A 5,719-nucleotide genomic window follows, 5' to 3' on the forward strand; every position below is an offset into this window, starting at 1 on the left:
GGAAAGAGAAGAGAAAAAGAGGGGAAAAGGAAGGGAAAAAGAAAGGAATAGGAAGGAGAAAAGAAGGGAAGGGAAAGGAAAGGAAGGGAAGCAAGGCAAGGGAAGGCAAGGCAAGGCAAGGCTTGGCAAGAAAAAAGGGAGTTTTAGGGAGGAATTTAAAAGCTCGATTTTGTATTGTTAAAGAGATAGCAAACGGGGTCAAGTCTCATACTGATAGTCATTGCAGCTTTCCTGATACGAAGGTCAGATTTCATGACACCAAAAGCTCAAAAGGAGATTTTCCTCTTTCTTAGAGTTATGAGGAAAGTTTACTGACCTTATAAATCTATAGTGATCCATCCCAAAGGACTGCATGCTGGAGAACTTTCCAACTGCTCAGTAGTAGTTGCCGTCCCCAGTATCCCACTTATTTCTTTCAAAATTTTTTGTCACATATTCCTGGTCTTACCTTTTGCTTTCCTTCAGAGTGTCAGCCCATGCCTTGTCTCGCACACTGGATCAACTCCAGCAACGCCTCTACTTCTGACCTTGATTCAGGAGTTGATTCTGGTATCTACATGTCCCTACATTGAATGAGTCTCAGAGTAACCTGATCTTATGGGAGGTGTCCCTGCCCATGGCAGGGGGGTTGGAACCAGATGATCTTTAAGGTCCCTTCCAACCGTAATGATTCTATGATTCTATGAGTCTATGATTTTGCTCAGGTGAAGTATATTAGAAGTTACAATACAACTAGAATGATAATATAATAGAATTTGGTCAACAGAAAGTTTTCATTGTTTCTTCTAATGAAAACAAGGGGTGCATTTGACTTAGTCATCTACATAAATATGCAGCAGTAATAGGTCAGTTTCACCCTTATTTTCACTTTGCTCATTTACCCTCTTGCTTCTTAGAATGATGTGTAATACAGCTCTTGGCCTTAGAAATACATTTTAAAAAATGATCCCCTTCTCCTTTCTCTTTCATGTGCAATAATTGTTGGTAGGATAAAAGTAATTCAAAAGCAGTGTATTTTTCAGTAACGAGTGGGGGTTTATTTGCAGGTTAGAAAAGCAGGATGTGAACTGGCTTTCAGTGCTATGAGCTTTAATTCAGTTAATATACACTTTTTTAGAAATCTGAGTCACTAAGCAAATAATATGCTCTGTTTGCATCTTTTTAGCCAGACAGAGCTAAATACAACAAATGTCATTTATACATAAGAAGAAAAGGATTACAGTTACAAAGTTTAAGCCAAATTTAGAAATCAAAACAATACGCACAGCATAGTTCCTCCTATAATAATTTCCTTTTCATCAGACATGAAGCAACCATTTTACTACCGTGGTTTCTACACAAATGGAAATGATTTCATTTGAAATCACACAAAAATCAGTATTTCACCATGAAAAGAGGGAAAGGTCACTGAGTTGTAAATTTAAGAGCGGATACAAAATTTAAGGTTCAGGTTAGAAGTAGGAAAATCCGTTTACTTCCATTTGTACTCAACTAAACCATCAGTAATATTGCTGTCTTATAAATGAGAAACAAACTCTTGCCTTTATATATTAATGAAAACTATTGAATAAACAATTTAAATACGAGATTCTATTTCATTTGACATTACAGAAAACTTCTGGATGTGGCAAAACTATGTTAATGAGGTTTCTTTAATTACAAAACATCCTCATATTTTATGCATAGCAAAATGGTCATCAGCCCTATATCTGGACAGTATTTTCTGTCCATATTCATGTATAGTTCTGCGTTACTTTTAGAGTAAGAATTTTTCCACCATGGGATCTGGTATAAGTGTTCTTTCCAAACAAGTTTCACACATGAACATCAGGTGTAATAATCCAAATCGAGTGAAAATTAAGTGCATATTTGAACCTAACTGTTATGTTTCATTTTCACTTGAGACTCATTTCAAGTGTTACTGAGTTATCTCCCTGGATGTTTAATAGTGATTTATACATAAGCTGAGCCTTGCAGTCAGGTGTCTTTAGAACTGGAGGTAAATGAAACCTTTTTATTTGAAGATCATCAGAAGAGTTAAAAAGAATATTTAAATCTTCATATGAATGCAAGAACAGCTGAATACATCTCAGGACAACTCTGTAGAGCAGCAAGGGACAATGTAATAGAAATATGACTCTGCAAGGCTTATTATAGACATGGAGAGATAAATACATGTAAAAAAATAATAACCCAAGTCCAGAAGATTCTGCTCTTTCGTTACAGTGACAAATTGCCTACAAACTACAAAGTATTGCCTATGTAGAGGTTGAAATTTGGAGCCCTAAATACATTCCATTCACAAATACTGATGGTCTTCACATTTATTCCCTCTCCTCCTACCCTTTCTCCTCCTACTCTGATGCTAATAAGTAGGTCCCACTTTTCATTTAGTGTATGAGGCCACGTTATCAGAACACCCTTGAATCTATAGCAATACATTTTGTCTTTACAGATATAGAACTGTGGGCTTAACTTATTTTAACATCTAGAACAAGACAAATTTCACTTAAGGTGGCAGACAATAGGGAGGAGAGAGATGTTCCCTGTGATGGCTGTGATGTTGCAGGATAACAGATTTCAGGGTTGAAAGTAAAGAAACAGATTCCTTGATGCTCAAGCTTCCAGTTACGCTGTTTACTTACAAAGTACATAACAGCCTCTTGTAGCACTGAGAGTGAGGGGAAAATGAAACAAAGCACAAAACCCTGCTCTGTATATACTTCATTAGGAAATACACTGACGTCTTGAACAAAGCCAAAATTCACATCAGCCTTCCCACCTCACAAGCCCACAAGAAGCCTTGCGTGGCAGGTAGACAAGCTGGGAAGCAGAATTAGCAGTGAGATCTTTTCACGATGTAGCCCACTTGTGAAGTTATTCTATACGTATCTTCAGATGACCACCTGCAGACTGAATAATAGCTCACTTTTGAGACATATTTTTCTTCATAGCTGCATAGCTTTCATGCTATTAATTGCAGAAGTGAGGCATAGCAACATGTATTTCTGTGTCTATATGGGTACAGAACTATGTGATGTGATTAGGCCAGTTCTTAGCTATATCCCTCTGTGTTAAGTTTGCATGGCAAGCTTTTGGGGAGGGAGCAGAGCTACAGGGGTGGCTCATGTGAGAAACTTCCAGAAAGTTTCCCTGTGTCCAATAGAGCCAATGCCATCTGGATCCATGATGGACCCACCACTGGCCAAGGCCGAGCCCACCAGTGATAGCGGTAGTGACTCTGGCATAACAGATTTAAGGAGGAGATAAAGTTTCTGTACAGGAGCAGCTTCAGCCAGACCCTGGAGTGAGAACTCGTGAGAGAAAGCCCTGCAGACACCCAGGTCAGTGCAGAAGGAGAGCAGGAGGTGCTCCAGGCGCTGGAGCAGAGATTCCCTTGCAGCCCATGGTGCAGAGCATGGTGAGGCTGCTGTGCCCCTGCAGCCCATGGAGGTCCATGGGGAGCAGATACCCACCTGCAGCCCATGGAGGTCCATGGGGAGCAGATCTCCACTGGCAGCCCATGGATGACCCTACACTGGAGCAGGGGGATGCCTGAAGGAGGCTGTGACCCTGTGGAAAGCCTGTGCTGGAGCAGGCTCCTGGCAGGACCTGTGGCCCAATGGAGAGAAGAGCCCACACTGGAGCAGATTTGCTGCAGGACTTGTGACCCCATGGAAGGGACCCACGCTGGAGCAGTTTGTGAAGGACTCACGTTGGAGAAGTTCATGGAGGACTGTGTCCCATGAGATGGACCCTGCACTGGAGCAGGGGAAGAGTGTGAGGAGTGCTCCCCTGAGGAGGCAGAAACTATGAGATGGACTGACCACAATCCTCATTCCTGTCTCCCTGTACCGCTGGAGAAGAGGAGGTAGAGAATTTGGGAGTGAAGTTAAGGCTGGGAAGAAAGGAGGGGTGGGTGGAAGGATTTTTAAGATTTAATTTTTATTTCTCATTACCCTATTGTGATTTTATTGGTAATAAATGAAAGTAATTTTTCTCCCAAGTCAAGCCTGTTTTGCCCATGACGGTAACTGGTGTCCTTATCTTGACCCACCACCCTTTAGCTGTATTTCCTCCCCCTGTCCAGGAGTGACAGAGCATCTTTGGTGGGCACCTGAACCCGCCAGGGGTAACCCACCACACCTCTATGCTGAAGTCCTAACAGTTTTCAGCTTCTGCGTTGGGGTTTTTTTAAGAACGTCTAGGAAATGTCTCTGTGAAAACCCCCTCTTTGCAGTGTTGATTCCAATGACACAAACCCAGGTGCATCCATGTTCTGAATTCGTGATTCCAGGTAGTATGTATGCAAGTCCTTTAATTTACACAGAGTTGGAGGTTATGTTTAGTTAACTGACAGTTTCAGAATCACCATTTTCTAGTGCAACAATAAATTCTTAAAGTTTCCCTCATGTCTTTCATTCCTAAATGTATGACCTTTCATTTTACTACATTAAAACTGTGTTTGCTTGTATGAAATTTAATGTAAAGGAACACTGTCATGCCATTACCTCATCTATAAATGTCACATCTACATGCCATCAGCAAGAATTTTTTATTTTCTTTCAGAATCTTAATATTAAACTTAACCAAGTTGATAAATTCTCTACAGTTCTTCCTAGAAACATCTAAGTAGCTCAGATGATTTATTAGTAAAGGAGAGATTTTTCTTTTCTCAGCCAATTTTAAATATGGTTAAATGTTTACGAGGGAATGGAAAAACCATTAAATGGAAATGGTGCAAAGCTTTCCACGGCGAGAATGCTGCACTTAAGTAAATATTTCTATAAAACAAGACCTCAGTCTGCATCCAGTAAATGTAACCGGCCAAGGTGCACCAATGTATCTATAAATGTCAAGTACGTACGCACATACAGATGGTTAAGAACTGCACGGTAAAGTTGATGGATTAAAGTCCACATAATTTTAAATCCATGCTGTAGCATTTACTTTTGTTTTTAAAAGTACATTTCATTAGGTGTAGAACTGATCATATTTTGCTCATCTAGTGGGCCCAATTTTAATGCAAATCTACACGCAAATATGCACCAATGTGATTGCCCACTTCCAGAAGTGGAGCTACATACAGGCTTTCATAAAATAGGTGTGGATTTCACATCATTGGAGAGTTTTGTTTCTCTTCATATTCAGACACATAGATCTGGCTCTGTTTGTATGTCTCTTAAGCAACATGTAAATTACAGACATTTAAACTGCACTTGAATAAGAAATATCAATGAATTCCACCAACTTCAATTGACTTTTACCAGCCTGAATGAAAGGAGGACCAAGCTCCTGCACTTAAGTAGTTGAAAATGAGAATGTTTTTTTTATATCAGCTAAATTTTCAAAAAGGTATTTTCATCCCATAATGACATGCAGCCCTCAGCGTCTATTGAGCTTTGTGTACACTATTTTTTTCTGGAAGTTTTCCTGAGGGCACCACTTGTTCTTAAGTAAACATGTAAGAAAAGCAGTTTGTATTTTGTATTGTAGAGACAAGCAGAAACAGTACAGACATATTGAAAATATCACTTGAAAATTCATGGAAAGTACAGTACATCTTAAAACAACTGCTTGTTACTTTACATTCATTACACATTGAAACAAACACAGAATTTCTTCAACACTTGTACGTGTTCTGAATACATAACACTAACACAAGCTGTGTAAGCTAACAGCTATTCTTTTCACTGCTTTTACTCTTTCACAAAATACC

This window comes from Nestor notabilis, unplaced genomic scaffold (assembly GCF_000696875.1).
Source record: "Nestor notabilis isolate BGI_N333 unplaced genomic scaffold, ASM69687v1 scaffold11563, whole genome shotgun sequence".
NCBI lineage: Eukaryota > Metazoa > Chordata > Aves > Psittaciformes > Psittacidae > Nestor > Nestor notabilis.